The sequence below is a fragment of the Pseudophryne corroboree genome, chromosome 1 (assembly GCF_028390025.1).
Source record: "Pseudophryne corroboree isolate aPseCor3 chromosome 1, aPseCor3.hap2, whole genome shotgun sequence".
Classification (NCBI taxonomy): domain Eukaryota; kingdom Metazoa; phylum Chordata; class Amphibia; order Anura; family Myobatrachidae; genus Pseudophryne; species Pseudophryne corroboree.
The window spans coordinates 390,191,495-390,207,069 of record NC_086444.1 but is presented as its reverse complement, the minus strand read 5'-3'; the positions used below and the strand labels follow the sequence as shown (position 1 = coordinate 390,207,069).

General features: G+C 42.2%; 3 pseudogenes; 1 reads left to right on the top strand and 2 right to left on the bottom strand.

The window, feature by feature from the left end:
* Window positions 1-6,473: 6,473 nt before the first annotated feature.
* On the bottom strand, window positions 6,474-6,592 carry LOC134954242 (5S ribosomal RNA; annotated as a pseudogene).
* A 6,446-nt stretch (window positions 6,593-13,038) lies between these two features.
* On the bottom strand, window positions 13,039-13,157 carry LOC134954231 (5S ribosomal RNA; annotated as a pseudogene).
* A 2,299-nt stretch (window positions 13,158-15,456) lies between these two features.
* LOC134954220 (5S ribosomal RNA) lies at window positions 15,457-15,575 on the top strand (annotated as a pseudogene).

The following is a 15,575-nucleotide window of genomic DNA, read 5'->3' as shown; positions in this document are numbered from 1 at the left end:
TATAATGTTAAGTAGTTGCTGTGCTACCATGCTAATAATATAAGCACTGTGCGTCAATATGAATTATGATCAGTCGATAGAAGAGCAGGAGCAGCAACCAAGTACTAGTGCTGTGGCTGCCACCAGGCATGATGATTATACTAGTACTTCAACATCTACTAAAGCCAGTGCTCAAGACAATAGAGGGTTTATGAAAGGACACCTGAAATGAAAACAATATTTCACAATTTTAAAGAACAAAAAAAAGACATCTAATACAGTGAAAATTTACTGCTTAGAAACATACAATTGCCAAGATGACATACACAACACACAGGGAAAAGGAAAGACTCAGGCCTTAAATTGTGTTTAGTGGTTCTAGAACTGCTGTCAGTCAAGCATCTTCTTTTGTAACCTCACATTATAATGCAACACCTTCTTACTTGGAGTCTAAACGATGTGTCAAATGTAAATCAGTTCAGAAAAAGACCAGGATAGGAAACAGACAGTTGTAGTAAATGGAGTGCAATCTATGGATGGAAATGTTACCAGTGGAGTACCCCAGGGATCTGTACTTGGTCCAATTTTCTTTAATATATTTGTTGGTGACATTGCAAATGGTATTGAAGGGAAAGTATGCCTTTTTGCAGATGATACAAAGATATGCAACAGTGTAGACACACCAGGAGTGGTAAAACAAATGATTGATGACCTAGGCAGGCTTGAGAAATGGTCAAGAACATGGCAACTACAGTTTAATGCTAAAAAAATGCAAAATCATGCATTTGGGTCTCAAAAACCCAAAGGCTAAATATAGTATCAAGGGTACTATAATGGAAACTACTGTGGAGGAAAGGGATTTAGGAGTCACTATTTCAAGTGACTTGAAGGCAGGAAAGCAATGCAACAAAACAAGGAGAAAGGCAAGTCAGATGCTTGGTTGCATAGGGAGAGGAATCAGTAGCAGGAAAAAAGAAGTGATAATGCCACTGTATAGGTCATTGGAATACTTTGCCCAGTTCTGGAGACCATATCTCCAGAAGGATATAAATACATTAGAGAGTGTACAAAGAAGGGCAACTAAAATGGTGCATGGCCTACATCACAAAACTTACCCGGAAAGGCTAAAAAATCTTAACATGTACAGTTTGGAGGAGAGAAGGGAAAGGGGGGACATGATAGAAACTTTCAAATATATCAAGGGTCTTAACAAAGTTCAGGAGGGAAACATTCTTCAAAGGAAGAAAAGTATTAAAACTTGAGGACATACACTGAGACTGGAGGGGAGGTTCAGGGGAAACTTAAGGAAAAATTACTTTACAGAAAGGGTAGTGGATAAGTGGAATAGCGTCCCATCAGAGGTGGTAGAGGTTAAGACTATAGAGCAATTTAAACATGCTTGGGATAGGCATATGAATATCCTTACAAAGAATTAAGGTTCAAACATGGTTGAGATTGCCTAAAGGATAAAAAAGGGGCAGACTACATGGGCCAAGTGGTTCTTATCTGCCGTCAAATTCTATGTAAGAAAAAACTGTGTGTTCTGGAACATCACAAATCTTTGAGGAAAGTCTAAGAGAATTCATGTTAGCAATGTGTGAGTTTGACATTTCTGATACTTTATTTTCAGACAAGTCTCCTTCCTCCTTCTTAGTTGGTGACATAGAAATTGAGGATGCCACTGTGCAAGTTCAACAGGATGAGGGGGATATTTGTATAGCTGATGCCGTTAATGAGGATGTTAATGATGAGGATGTAGTTTGTGTAAGTCAGGCACATTCTTCCTCATGATAAAAAGAAAGCCATTGTCATGCCTGGGAATAAGACCAAAATGTCATCTCTTGGGTGTGGAATTATTTTAATCCAAATCCTGACAACATTTGTGCAGGCATCTGTTTCATTTGTGAGGCCAAAGGTAGTAGAAGTAAAGACATTAACCATCTAGCCTCCTCCTCCATGGTCATTTTTAATTAGTTCATAAATTGTATTTTACAAAATGATAAAAATTTGTAAAATAATATCAAGCAATCCAGTATTATTTAACTGCAGTTTGGACCAGCATATGCAATCTCTACCACCAACACCCTCATGATCAGCCTCCTCATTAAGCAAAAAAAATGGTGGTTTGTTGGGGCAAACAAAACAGGCACATTAGCCACAAAAGTGACAATCCCTATCACTGAAGGGCTTAGTTTGTAAAACTGTGCATGTCTTTTTAATATACAATGTAACAGTTGGTGGGAGGGCCCAATAACAATTCTATCTTGTACCACTCTTCTTTTCATAATGGGCTGTATTTTGGGGGAGGAATGGGGAATTTTTTTTTAAATAGATGTTTTTATTGGTTATTTCTCGAATACATTACAAATTTGCAAAACATTTTTAAAAATATATAATTGTTGTGTGTTTGTGTTGCTGCTCTGATGCTTAGTTTAGCCAGCCAGCCTTTAGCCAATATTGGTGAAAAATATTGTGATCTGTGAAGTGGCAAATGTTGACTGGAAATGAATGCTATTGAGGTTAACAATTCTGTAGTAACAAAACATGATTTTTGCTGTTTTTAGCATTTAAAAATATCCAGATTCAAAACAAAACCACAACTTTTGCAAAACCAAAACATGAAAATTAATCCAGGTTTAAACCAATACATTGGGGTGAGAGTTGGGGGTGGGGGTCAGTGCACATCTCAATTTGATTCCCATAGAGGAATCCAATAGGATGGCATGCAGTGGCACAATGGGGCACTCAGTTTACTCAGAATGGCCAGGCTGTTCATGCTGCTGGAAGATGCAGACCCTAGCCTTGCCACTTCCAGAAAATGCTGCCCAGCATCACCCACTCCCAACTTCAAATAGCTGCAGTATGTCAATCAGGTTATGGCTCAGGGGTCAATGCTTGTGACAATGCAAGACCTACCATTGGAGATGCACATAAACTATCAGGTTTACGTACATATATGAAACAGGTCCAAAATCTGCTCATGAATATTATAGTCCATTGTTTTGTTTTGTTTTTGTTGTTTTTGTTGTCGCTAGCTTCACTGCAGACTGCAGACTTCCTTCATTAAAAGCTTCTGATGAAGGACATTCATATCTGAACGCGTTAAGTGTGGCTCTGGACGACTTGGATTTCCACTTTGCTGAACTTCTTGAGCGCTGCCGGGCTACTCTCAGTGAGCATTAGCCAATTCCTTGTGACATCCAGAAGTACCAGGAGTGACCCTTGCTGTTTGCCAATGTGGCACTCTTTCATGCTATGTTTTTAACACCCTTTCTAAGTGTATATCTGTATTAAAACCTTTTGTGTCATAAAATATTTGCACTATTTGTTTTTGTTTTTCTGGGTTCTCATATACTATTATGGAGTTTGTATGAAAAGCAGTAGCTCGTTATCTGGATTTAGATGTCTGGTCCATGCTGTTTTGCCACTGTGGCACATCCATATTAAAAGCATTTCAAGTCTATGATCCTTTGCACGCACTATTGTATCTTTATTTTATTTTTTCAAGATTCATTTTTATACATTTTTTAAAAAGAGAATGGAAGGAGGGGGGTTACAGAAATGAAAAAAAGGGGGGAGGGGGAAAAAGAAATTGCATAATAGTACATACAGTGTTCTCTGAAATAATCAAATACATCATGTCAGTCCACATCATGCAGGTCAATTTTTAGAAACAAAAATTAAAATTAACACCTGAAGGAGGCAGAGTATCGGGCAATAAAGGGAGTGGCACACCCCATATGGGTGCTTTACTAAACCATGTCGAGCATTACTCGACATTAGACTGAACTGTAGACAATGAAACCTTATAACAAAAAGAAGAAGGGATAGGACCAGGAACTTGTAGACATCCAGTCCGGCAGCAGACTATAGTCATAGAGGAGGGGTTATCAAGGGAGATGCACTTTCCTATACTCACTCCATACTGCCCATTTCTTGGCTTGGCTAGAATTCCCTGGGGTGAAAGTCACACCTGCAATCTCGAATTTGAAATGAGATTGGACAGCAGCTTTAATGGCAGAGACCATAGGAATCACAGGGGTGCGGCAGTTACGTGCCAGTAACTGTGTGGCAGCCAATATGTGGCCCAATACATATCGAGCATGAAAGGGGTATGTGCAGGGGAAACAAGTGTAGCAGGGCCAATGTAGGTTGGGGGGATACTGGGAAACCAATAATCCTAGAAATGAGACTAAAAACTTGAAACCAGAGAATAGAGATTAAAGGGCATGCCCAGAACACATGAATGAGTGTACCTGCTTTACCACACAGTCGCCAGCGCAATTGGGGGTAGTTGGCCAGATAGAGTGAAGAAGGGCTGGGGTTAGGTATTGGCAATGTATTCGTTTATAGACAGGGCTGGTTCTAGACCTTGTGGTGATCAGGGTGAAAGTTTGCTTCGGCATGTGCCAAAAGATAGGGGCATGGCTTCATAGGGAAGGGGCGGGCCACAGTTATGCCCCCTGTAGTTCTGGCCTTAGTAACCCCCTGTAGCTGTGTCCCCAGTAGTTGTGCACCCTGTAGCTGTGCCCTTGTAGATTTGCGTCCAGTAGTTGTGCCACCTGTAGTTGTGCGAGGAGTAGTTGTGCCCCCTGTAGATTTGCCCCCAGCAGTTGTGCCCTGTGAAGCTGTACCCCCAATAGTTGTGCCTCTAGTAGTTGTACACCCTATAACTGTGCTCTCTGGTTTGTGCCCCCTGTAGCTTTGCACCCTGTAGTTGTGCCCCCAGTAGTTGTGCACTCTGGTTTGTGCCCCTTGTTGTTGTGCCCGGAGTAGCTGTGCCCCCTGGTAGCATCACTAACAAACACTACAAAAAACAAACAATACTCACCAGCCTCGCTCCTGCTTCCAGACCGATTCTGCTGCTCCATCTCTGCTGCTGCTGCTGCTGCACCTGCTCCTCTCTATGAGAGAGACATCATGACGTCTCTACCACAGCAGTGCCACACAGACACTAGAGGTCAATTATGACCTCTAGTGTCTGACGATGGAGGCGGCTGCAGCAGGCGCCCACACAGCCCATGGCATCTGCTGCAGCCGGGTAGCGGGGTGCAGGATGTGGGGTGCTGGTGGGCGGCGAGCAGCTGTGGGATGACTGCGGCTGCACCCGCGGCCCACAGCACCCCGGGTGCCCACCCTGCTTGCCCATGCCTAGAACCGCTCCTGTTTATAGAACTGCTATGTGTGTGATACACATTTAGACAAATGGAAGCAAGAGTTAAATACCAAGCACCATTCCTCGTCCGTGAGAGTACAATTCATGTTATATTCCCATTTTACTTGAGATCTAAGTTTTACTGGGTGTAGGGAGAAATTGAGGAGGGCATACCATCTGGACACTGTACCTCTACGGTCTGTTCTCATAATCAAGGTATGAATGTATTTGGGGATCGGTAGCACTCTGCTATGGGGCAGGGTTACACTCTGAAGCCAGCATTGGAGCTGGAGATATTTATAAAAGTCTCCATTGGGGAGAGAGAACTGAGATTGTAATTCGGTGTATGACATCAATATTTCCTCTTCCGTTACCTCTTGAATGGTCCTAGCCCCTTGGGCAATCCACCAGTGAAATGACAGATCCAGACTGAGGCCTGCCACTCCATCTAATGGGAAATCTAGTGGAAGGAGAGAGTGTTCTGGTAACAAACCCACCAGAGCCAGCCAGTATTTATGAGCAGAGTGAACCACATCTGATCTCGAGATTAGGTTTGAACATTCTGAAATGGGCATTCCTAAAACACTAGATATAGGAAAAGGAAAGAGCAGGCTTCTTTCCGAGAAAACCCACGATTCAGGGGTATACACTTCATACCACGCTCCCAGTGGGGCCAGTATACATGCCCAAGAACAAGAAGCGACCAGGCACTGGTCCAAGTTAAATAATGATATGAATATATAGAAAACCAAATGTGGACAGTTGAAAAAAGTTAAACTCTTTTGGATTATAGTCCTAGTTGGTGGTGCGCCCAGAGCCAGAAAGTACAAGTACTAGCAACAGGAGAAAAAGAAAGCTCTTGTGTGGGCGCACTCTTATACAGAAAAGAAATTCTTTAAATGTGTGTCAAGAAGATATTTAAAACATCCATTTATTATTCATGGTTAAAAAGCTATTACCCATCTATGATCCAAATGTGAAGTAAGGAAGAAATATAACGAGTATACAAAAATTGTTAAAATGTTCTGGTCTTTGTTTAGAGAGGTTGTAGACACTTACTTGTCTAACAGCCGTCTCCCCTGACCAGTACAGAAATTCTGTATTAATGGAACCAAGGAAGGAAAAAAGTGTGTACCTAGTGTATCTTCAAAGAGCCAATATGGTTGGATCTATGTTGTACACTTTGCTGGCAACCAGATGCTCGGATTACCCACGTATTGGGGCTGTCTTACCGTGATTAAAGTCTGACGCTGAACTGTTATATACCAAAGCAGGAGGGTGAAAGAAAGATTAGTGGTGATGCTGCTGTTGGTGTTCACCTTGAAAAGGAGTAGTTCCTACTCTACAACACCGGGTATTCCCAGGAAGTCCCCTCTCCCGGTACTAACCCAGCCCAACGCCGTTTCGCTTCCAAGATCGGACGAGATCGGGCATTAGCGGCGTGGTATGATAGTAGAGGAACTATGTACCAATGAGAGTGCACCTATATTGGAGAATGAGGTAAAGGTGTGGATCTGCTTTCCCGTTAGGCAGGGCGCAACGACTCCCACTGCCGTGGTGTCACACGTCCTGGATCGTGGATGAGAGTCCACAGAAAAAAGGATAAGTAGGAAAAAATATAAGAAATAGTCTTAATTAATTTTCACTTAGTTATTTTATGTACATTGTTCTTAATTTTGTTATTTTTTTATATTTTACTTTATATTTTAATTCTCATATGAGATATGATAGGAGAAAAAAGTTCATAGGAGAACTCAAACGTCAGACAGATTAATCAATCAAGTATAAGTTTGCACATATATTCTCTTCAATGGAGACATCAAATATTGCTATAGTGCAAAAATCATGCATGAATAGGACACCCTTCTAATTACCAAAAAATTTTTGTGGCAAAAAATTAATTAAACAGCTGTAGTATCACTTGCTGAGAAAGTGGTTAATCTGGGCACAGTATTGATAATTATGATCCTTATGCATTATACACTGTGACACTAATGAGCTGCTTGCTGACCACGGAAACAGATAGGACTGAGAATTGCCTAATAGACCTGACTATGTTGATCTTATACTGATAAATATGTGTATAAAAAATCACATGTGAGCACTTGTGCAGCAGATGTGGATATGCCCACACTGTATATGAGGCTGTGTCCTGGTATGCTGATCACATTAAGAAGTCTGTCAGATATAGGTATATGTGTGTAATTATATACCCAGTGAATGCAAGTTTACAAGACTCTAAATGTGACAGTCAGGAAAGTCCTAACCTGAGGGCAGTTAGTGCCAACAGGTCCTTATTTGCATAGGACTGAAATGGACACTGTGACACTAATGAGCTGCTTGCTGCATGGCCAGAAAGAATGGAACTCAAAATTACCTAAATAGACCTGTCTATATTGATCTCATATTAATAAATATGTGTATAATATTCACATGTAAGTAAGTGTACAGCCAATGTGGATATGCCCATACTGTATATGAGGCTATATCCAGGTATGCTGATCACACATGGGTGAACGATGTGTCAGATATGGGTAAATGAGTGTAGTTGTGCACCCAGCGGGTGCGGGCTTACGAGACTCCAAATGTGACAGTCAGGGAGGTAGGTGGGAAAGTCCTATCCTGAGAGCGGTTGGTGACAGCGGGTCCTTCCTTGCGTGGAAAACGCATTTCGCCCGTACGGGCTTGTTCACTTCCTGGATCGGAGTCCTCGATCTCAATGGAAGGTTTAAAAATAGTGAAGGATTGGATAGCAGCCAATCAGAGCTTGGTGATGTGAAACGGGACGGGGAGGGCGGGTGTAAAAAAAGACTCCCGTCCTGTTGATTAGTCTGCTTGCATGTCCTGTACTGTGGCGGCGGCTGTTATTGGGTGGATCGAAGTGGAAGGGGCGGGAGCAAGGATACTCCTGTTGAGGGACGTAAAACGTCATACGTTGGTCTTTAGAGGGATGGGGAAAAGGTCCGTAAGCGAAGGGGATACTGGCATTAATTACATGAGTCCAGGAACGCCATCACAGAGAAGGGATGCACTGCCAGTCGCAAGTGTCATCATATTAAACGGAGCAAATGTTACTGGATTGTGGTGTATATTATGTGGGTGTTGGCTGAGGATGGTGGGAAAGGGGTGAAAATGATAAGAGGGTGGGAGGGACGAGGACTGGGGCTTGGAATCTCTGGGGGGATTGTTATGGTCAGGGAGTGATGATGTGAATGTTGTGCATAAAAATAGGTGTATACAGGACAGGGAAGGGGTGAATGAGGATAGAAAATGTATATGACGAGAGAAAATTTAACTGGGTGTCACATGGTTGTGATATTGTGTTGAAGAAGAATAATATATTGCATAAGTGTTATGTGAAGGTAATGTTATGCGCATTATAGTGTTTAATATTCTGGAAGTGCGTGAAACTGACTGTATGGGGCATGTGTATGAGGACCATTGTTTAGATTTCATGGTTGTGAGAAGGGTTTATAATAACACCAGGGCTGATGTTGACATGGTGTGGGCTGGGGAATTTGGGCCAGGACAGTGAAAATAATTAAATTAGTTGTGAGGTAATGGCGGGGGTGTAGACGGGGAGGGGGGGGGGAGGGGGGGGAAAGGGGGTTTATGGGACTGGAAGGGGGGGGTTTGGGTTTTTTTAATGAGGGAGGAAAGAAGGGGGAAGGAGGGAGGGAAAGGAAGGTTGGGAGAAGAGATAGAAGGGAGTGGTGGAGTGGGAATTGGGAGGAATTGGGGGAGGAAAAGTGTGGGGGGGGGATTTGGCTTATGAAGATATTGAAGGTGATGAAATTGTTACTTAAAGGAAAACTCCATAATTAATGTTCTCATTCAGGCCGAATGGTCTGAGACTCCCAAGGCGGAAGATCCATTCGCTCTCTTTCTTATAGAGTTCTTTTGCGATGTCTCCTCCTCGTATGCCCAGATGAATGCGGTCTAGACCAAATACCTTCAATTCCTTGGTGGAGCCTTTGTGCTGGTAATGGAAATGCCTGGCAACTGTCGTAAGTTGTTTCATAAGTGCTAGATCTTTTGATGCGTTCCGAATAGTGCCCAAGTGTTCCAGGACCCTCTCCTTGAGTTTACGTGTGGTCATACCAACATATTTTATATTGCAACTGCAAGTAATGCAGTAAATTACTGCTGTGGTATTGCAGTTAAAAAAATGTCGTAGCGTTGTCAATTGCCCATATTTATCGGTGACTGTGTTAATTTGTGTTATGAATGGGCATGACTTACATTGGCCACACGGGAAGGATCCTGTTACGATCGGCTTCTTGGGTATGGATGTTGACATATGGCTTCGAACTAGCTGATCCTTGATGTTTTTGGATCTACGCCAACTCATTTGCAACGGAGAACTCATAAGTGTAGATAGATCAGGATCCATCTGTAGTATGGGTAAATGCTTGGTGATTGCATTTTTCAGCATTTTCCACTCAGGACAGAATGTTCCTATAAATCTAATGGTGTCCTCTTGTACTGGTACCTCCTTCTTTTTGCCAAAGATAAGGTGTTCCCTCTTGATCTGAGTAGTGGCTTGGTAAGCTCGTTTGAGTGACCGTTTACTGTAGCCCCTTGCATGGAGGCGGCTGGTAAGTTCCCAGCTTTTAATTCTGTAAACGTGGTCCTCAGAACAATTGCATCTTAACCTAAGATATTTCCCTTTAGGGATATTCTCAACCGTAGGAGGGAAATGTGAGCTCGTTTGGAAAAGGAGGCTATTAGTTGCGGTCTCCTTTCGGTATAATTCTGTTTCCAAATAGCCCGTGTTTGATCTGTAGATATTCAGGTCGAGAAAGGGAACTTTCTCAGAACTGATGGTGTGGGTCAGTGTGATGTTTAAATCATTGGTATTGAGGAGCCCTATGAATTCCATCAAGAGGCCTTTTTCTTCATTCCAAATGATGAAAATGTCGTCGATGTATCTCAACCACAATATCACATGAACAGTATATTTTTCATTGACTGTGTTAAAGACGTAAAAATGCTCCCACCATCCCAAAAACAGATTGGCGTAAGTGGGGGTGCAAGCTGCGCCCATTGCTGTTCCCCTTATTTGTAGGAAAAATTGATCCTGAAAAATGAAAAAATTCTTGGAAAGTACAAAATCGAGTAACATCTGAAAAAAATCTGAAAAGGCTCCAGAGCCTCCTTGGTCCAAAAAGTACTTGACAGCGGTAATTCCTTGATGATGATTGATGCTCGTGTAAAGAGCCTCCACATCTAGAGTTACCAAGAGAAAATTGTCTTCGCAGTGTATGTCATGAATCTTGCATAGCAAGTCTGATGTGTCCTGCAAATAAGATGGTAAAGACAGGACAAATTCGCGAAGGTGAAGGTCCAGGAATCGACATGGTTGTTCCAATAGTCCGCCGTTACCTGACATGATTGGTCTTCCCGGTGGTTTCAGCGCGTTCTTGTGTATTTTGGGTAATAAGTAAAATGTAGGTGTTTTTGGGTTCTGGACTGTCAAATATTTCAACTCGGGTTTGGTAATAGTGCCTTGAGTTGCGGCATGCTGTATTAGAGTGTTATAAGCATTAAGAAACCTCGTAGTTGGATTACTTAAAAGTCTCTTATAACACGATGTATCATGTAACTGTCTTTGAGCCTCTGTTATGTACATTTCTTGTGGCCAGAGTACGATGTTGCCACCCTTATCAGAAGGCTTGATAATGATATCATGCCATGTTTCCAGTTCTTGTAAGGCTTTTCGTTCTTTAAATTTGAGATTCCTTGAAAAGTGGTAAAGACCATGTCTGGTTTGAGTATAGATGTCATCAAACTCTTTAGATACTCGATTCAAGAAGACTTTAATTTCCGGACTATTATTGTCGGGCGGAAAGAAGGAGGATTTTGGTTTGGGTCTGTGAATGGTTGGGTAGTCCATATTAGATTCTGCCTGGAGTTCTTCCAATTCCTGGATGGCATTAAATTCGTCAATGGTGAATTTAGTGTCGGTATTGGTTTCTGACTGTCTAGTCTTTTGCTTGGCAAAGAATTTTTTGAGAAGAAGTTTCCTCCCAAAAAGTCTCAAATCCTTTTCCCAGGAGAATCTATTAAAGGATCTAACTGGCGAAAAAGACAGTCCTTTGCTGAGTACTTCCATGTGATCAGGGGAAAGGGACCTGTTAGATAGGTTAATGATTTGTAGTTGAGTGGAATTGTTGGAGCCTATCTCAGTGTTTTCCTCTGACGGACCGGATATCTGGCGGTCCTGGGAATGTCCCAATCTTGATTTCGTCCGGCGTTTCTTCTTTCCCCCTCTCCTTGTTTTCCTCGCGTTCTGACCCGACCTCTGGATCTTTGGCCTAAGCCTAAAAAATGGGAATGGAAACTGTCAACTTCCTCCTGATTGTACTTGGTATTCTCAAATGTTTCACTCGATGAGTCCCCACTATTGGAAGATTCGAATTCGGAAAAAGTAGGGTCTTCCCGTGGTTTTCTATTCCTGCTTAGGGGTGTAGGATTCCACCTAAAGATGTCACCCCTTGCGAAATCTCGTTTGTCTCTGATAAATTTGCTACGTTTTCGATCAATTATAGTCTGCTCGTATAAATCAAGTTCCTTCTTGTGTTTTTCAAAGGCCGCTTGAAATGGTAAATCCTTCTCCCAAGCTTCCAGGCTCTTTCCAATTTCATCTATTTCTTTCCCAACCTGGTCTAATAGCAAAGTATCGTGTTTCACCAGCAGATGGAGTAATTCATGGGAACACTTAAGAAGGGCAGCTTCCCATTCACTCTTCAGGCTATCGGTTGCGAGAGTAAAAGATGGAAATACCTTGGGTCTAAGACCACGGGGTATGATCTTGTGTTTTATATAATTTTCCAAAGTGGTAACATCCCACGATAGGCGAGTCCTTCTCTGTAAGTTCTTCTGTAATTTAGAGAAGGTAGTCCTCCAATCTGCGTTAGACGCAGTTGGTTCATATGTATCAGCGAATGGGTCTGCAAGATTTGGATTTTGGCGTTTTGATAACTCTGTTTTAAGTGAGAAAGTAGACATGCTCGTATACTATTCGCCTGATTGGGCCTGGGCACGTCTATTTGTTAAAGGACAAATTGGACAGAAAGGGAAGGGGGGAAAAACTAAGATAACGTGATGAATGGCTGCTAAAAGGATCAATAGGGTAAAAGAGAAAAGATGAAATATGTTTAGGTATGTAAAAATCTATCTGAATTACGAAAAGGGGGACCATGCCACAGTCAGAGGCTGTATTTACCCTACAACATAGACCGTTACTGCACAAGAACAAGAAGCGACCAAGCACTGGTCCAAGTTAAATAATGATATGAATATATAGAAAACCAATTGTGGACAGTTGAAAAAAGTTAAACTCTTTTGGATTATAGTCCTAGTTGGTGGTGCGCCCAGAGCCAGAAAGTACAAGTACTAGCAACAGGAGAAAAAGAAAGCTCTTGTGTGGGCGCACTCTTATACAGAAAAGAAATTCTTTAAATGTGTGTCAAGAAGATATTTAAAACATCCATTTATTATTCATGGTTAAAAAGCTATTACCCATCTATGATCCAAATGTGAAGTAAGGAAGAAATATAACGAGTATACAAAAATTGTTAAAATGTTCTGGTCTTTGTTTAGAGAGGTTGTAGACACTTACTTGTCTAACAGCCGTCTCCCCTGACCAGTACAGAAATTCTGTATTAATGGAACCAAGGAAGGAAAAAAGTGTGTACCTAGTGTATCTTCAAAGAGCCAATATGGTTGGATCTATGTTGTACACTTTGCTGGCAACCAGATGCTCGGATTACCCACGTATTGGGGCTGTCTTACCGTGATTAAAGTCTGACGCTGAACTGTTATATACCAAAGCAGGAGGGTGAAAGAAAGATTAGTGGTGATGCTGCTGTTGGTGTTCACCTTGAAAAGGAGTAGTTCCTACTCTACAACACCGGGTATTCCCAGGAAGTCCCCTCTCCCGGTACTAACCCAGCCCAACGCCGTTTCGCTTCCAAGATCGGACGAGATCGGGCATTAGCGGCGTGGTATGATAGTAGAGGAACTATGTACCAATGAGAGTGCACCTATATAGGAGAATGAGGTAAAGGTGTGGATCTGCTTTCCCGTTAGGCAGGGCGCAACGACTCCCACTGCCGTGGTGTCACACGTCCTGGATCGTGGATGAGAGTCCACAGAAAAAAGGATAAGTAGGAAAAAATATAAGAAATAGTCTTAATTAATTTTCACTTAGTTATTTTATGTACATTGTTCTTAATTTTGTTATTTTGTCCTGGCCCAAGTTCCCCAGCCCACACCATGTCAACATCAGCCCTGGTGTTATTATAAACCCTTCTCACAACCATGAAATCTAAACAATGGTCCTCATACACATGCCCCATACAGTCAGTTTCACGCACTTCCAGAATAATAAACACTATAATGCGCATAACATTACCTTCACATAACACTTATGCAATATATTATTCTACTTCAACACAATATCACAACCATGTGACACCCAGTTAAATTTTCTCTCTTCATATACATTTTCTATCCTCATTCACCCCTTCCCCGTCCTGTATACACCTATTTTTATGCACAACATTCACAATATCACTCCCTGACCATAACAATCCCCCCAGAGATTCCAATCCCCGGTCCTCGTCCCTCCCACCCTCTTATCATTTTCACCCCTTCCCCACCATCCTCAGCCAACACCCACATAATATACACAACAATCCAGTAACATTTGCTCCGTTTAATATGATGACACTTGCGACTGGCAGTGCATCCCTTCTCTGTGATGGCATTCCTGGACTCATGTAATTAATGCCAGTATCCCCTTCGCTTACGGACCTTTTCCCCATCCCTCTAAAGACCAACGTATGACGTTTTACGTCCCTCAACAGGAGTATCCTTGCTCCCGCCCCTTCCACTTCGATCCACCCAATAACAGCCGCCGCCACAGTACAGGACATGCAAGCAGACTAATCAACAGGACGGGAGTCTTTTTTACACCCGCCCTCCCCGTCCCGTCTCACATCACCAAGCTCTGATTGGCTGCTATCCAATCCTTCACTATTTTTAAACCTTCCATTGAGATCGAGGACTCCGATCCAGGAAGTGAACAAGCCCGTACGGGCGAAACGCGTTTTCCACGCAAGGAAGGACCCGCTGGCACCAACCGCTCTCAGGATAGGACTTTCCCACCTACCTCCCTGACTGTCACATTTGGAGTCTCGTAAGCCCGCACCCGCTGGGTGCACAACTACACTCATTTACCCATATCTGACACATCGTTCACCCATGTGTGATCAGCATACCTGGGTATAGCCTCATATACAGTATGGGCATATCCACATTGGCTGTACACTTACTTACATGTGAATATAATACACATATTTATTAATATGAGATCAATATAGACAGGTCTATTTAGGTAATTTTGAGTTCCATTCTTTCTGGCCATGCAGCAAGCAGCTCATTAGTGTCACAGTGTCCATTTCAGTCCTATGCAAATAAGGACCTGTTGGCACTAACTGCCCTCAGGTTAGGACTTTCCTGACTGTCACATTTAGAGTCTTGTAAACTTGCATTCACTGGGTATATAATTACACACATATACCTATATCTGACAGACTTCTTAATGTGATCAGCATACCAGGACACAGCCTCATATACAGTGTGGGCATATCCACATTTGCTGCACAAGTGCTCACATGTGATTTTTTATACACATATTTATCAGTATAAGATCAACATAGTCAGGTCTATTAGGCAATTCTCAGTCCTATCTGTTTTCGTGGTCAGCAAGCAGCTCATTAGTGTCACAGTGTATAATGCATAAGGATCATAATTATCAATACTGTGCCCAGATTAACCACTTTCTCAGCAAGTGATACTACAGCTGTTTAATTAATTTTTTGCCACAACATTTTTTTGGTAATTAGAAGGGTGTCCTATTCATGCATGATTTTTGCACTATAGCAATATTTGATGTCTCCATTGAAGAGAATATATGTGCAAACTTATACTTGATTGATTAATCTGTCTGACGTTTGAGTTCTCCTATGAACTTTTTTCTCCTATCATATCTCATATGAGAATTAAAATATAAAGTAAAATATAAAAAAATAACAAAATTAAGAACAATGTACATAAAATAACTAAGTGAAAATTAATTAAGACTATTTCTTATATTTTTTCCTACTTATCCTTTTTTCTGTGGACTCTCATCCACGATCCAGGACGTGTGACACCACGGCAGTGGGAGTCGTTGCGCCCTGCCTAACGGGAAAGCAGATCCACACCTTTACCTCATTCTCCTATATAGGTGCACTCTCATTGGTACATAGTTCCTCTACTATCATACCACGCCGCTAATGCCCGATCTCGTCCGATCTTGGAAGCGAAACGGCGTTGGGCTGGGTTAGTACCGGGAGAGGGGACTTCCTGGGAATACCCGGTGTTGTAGAGT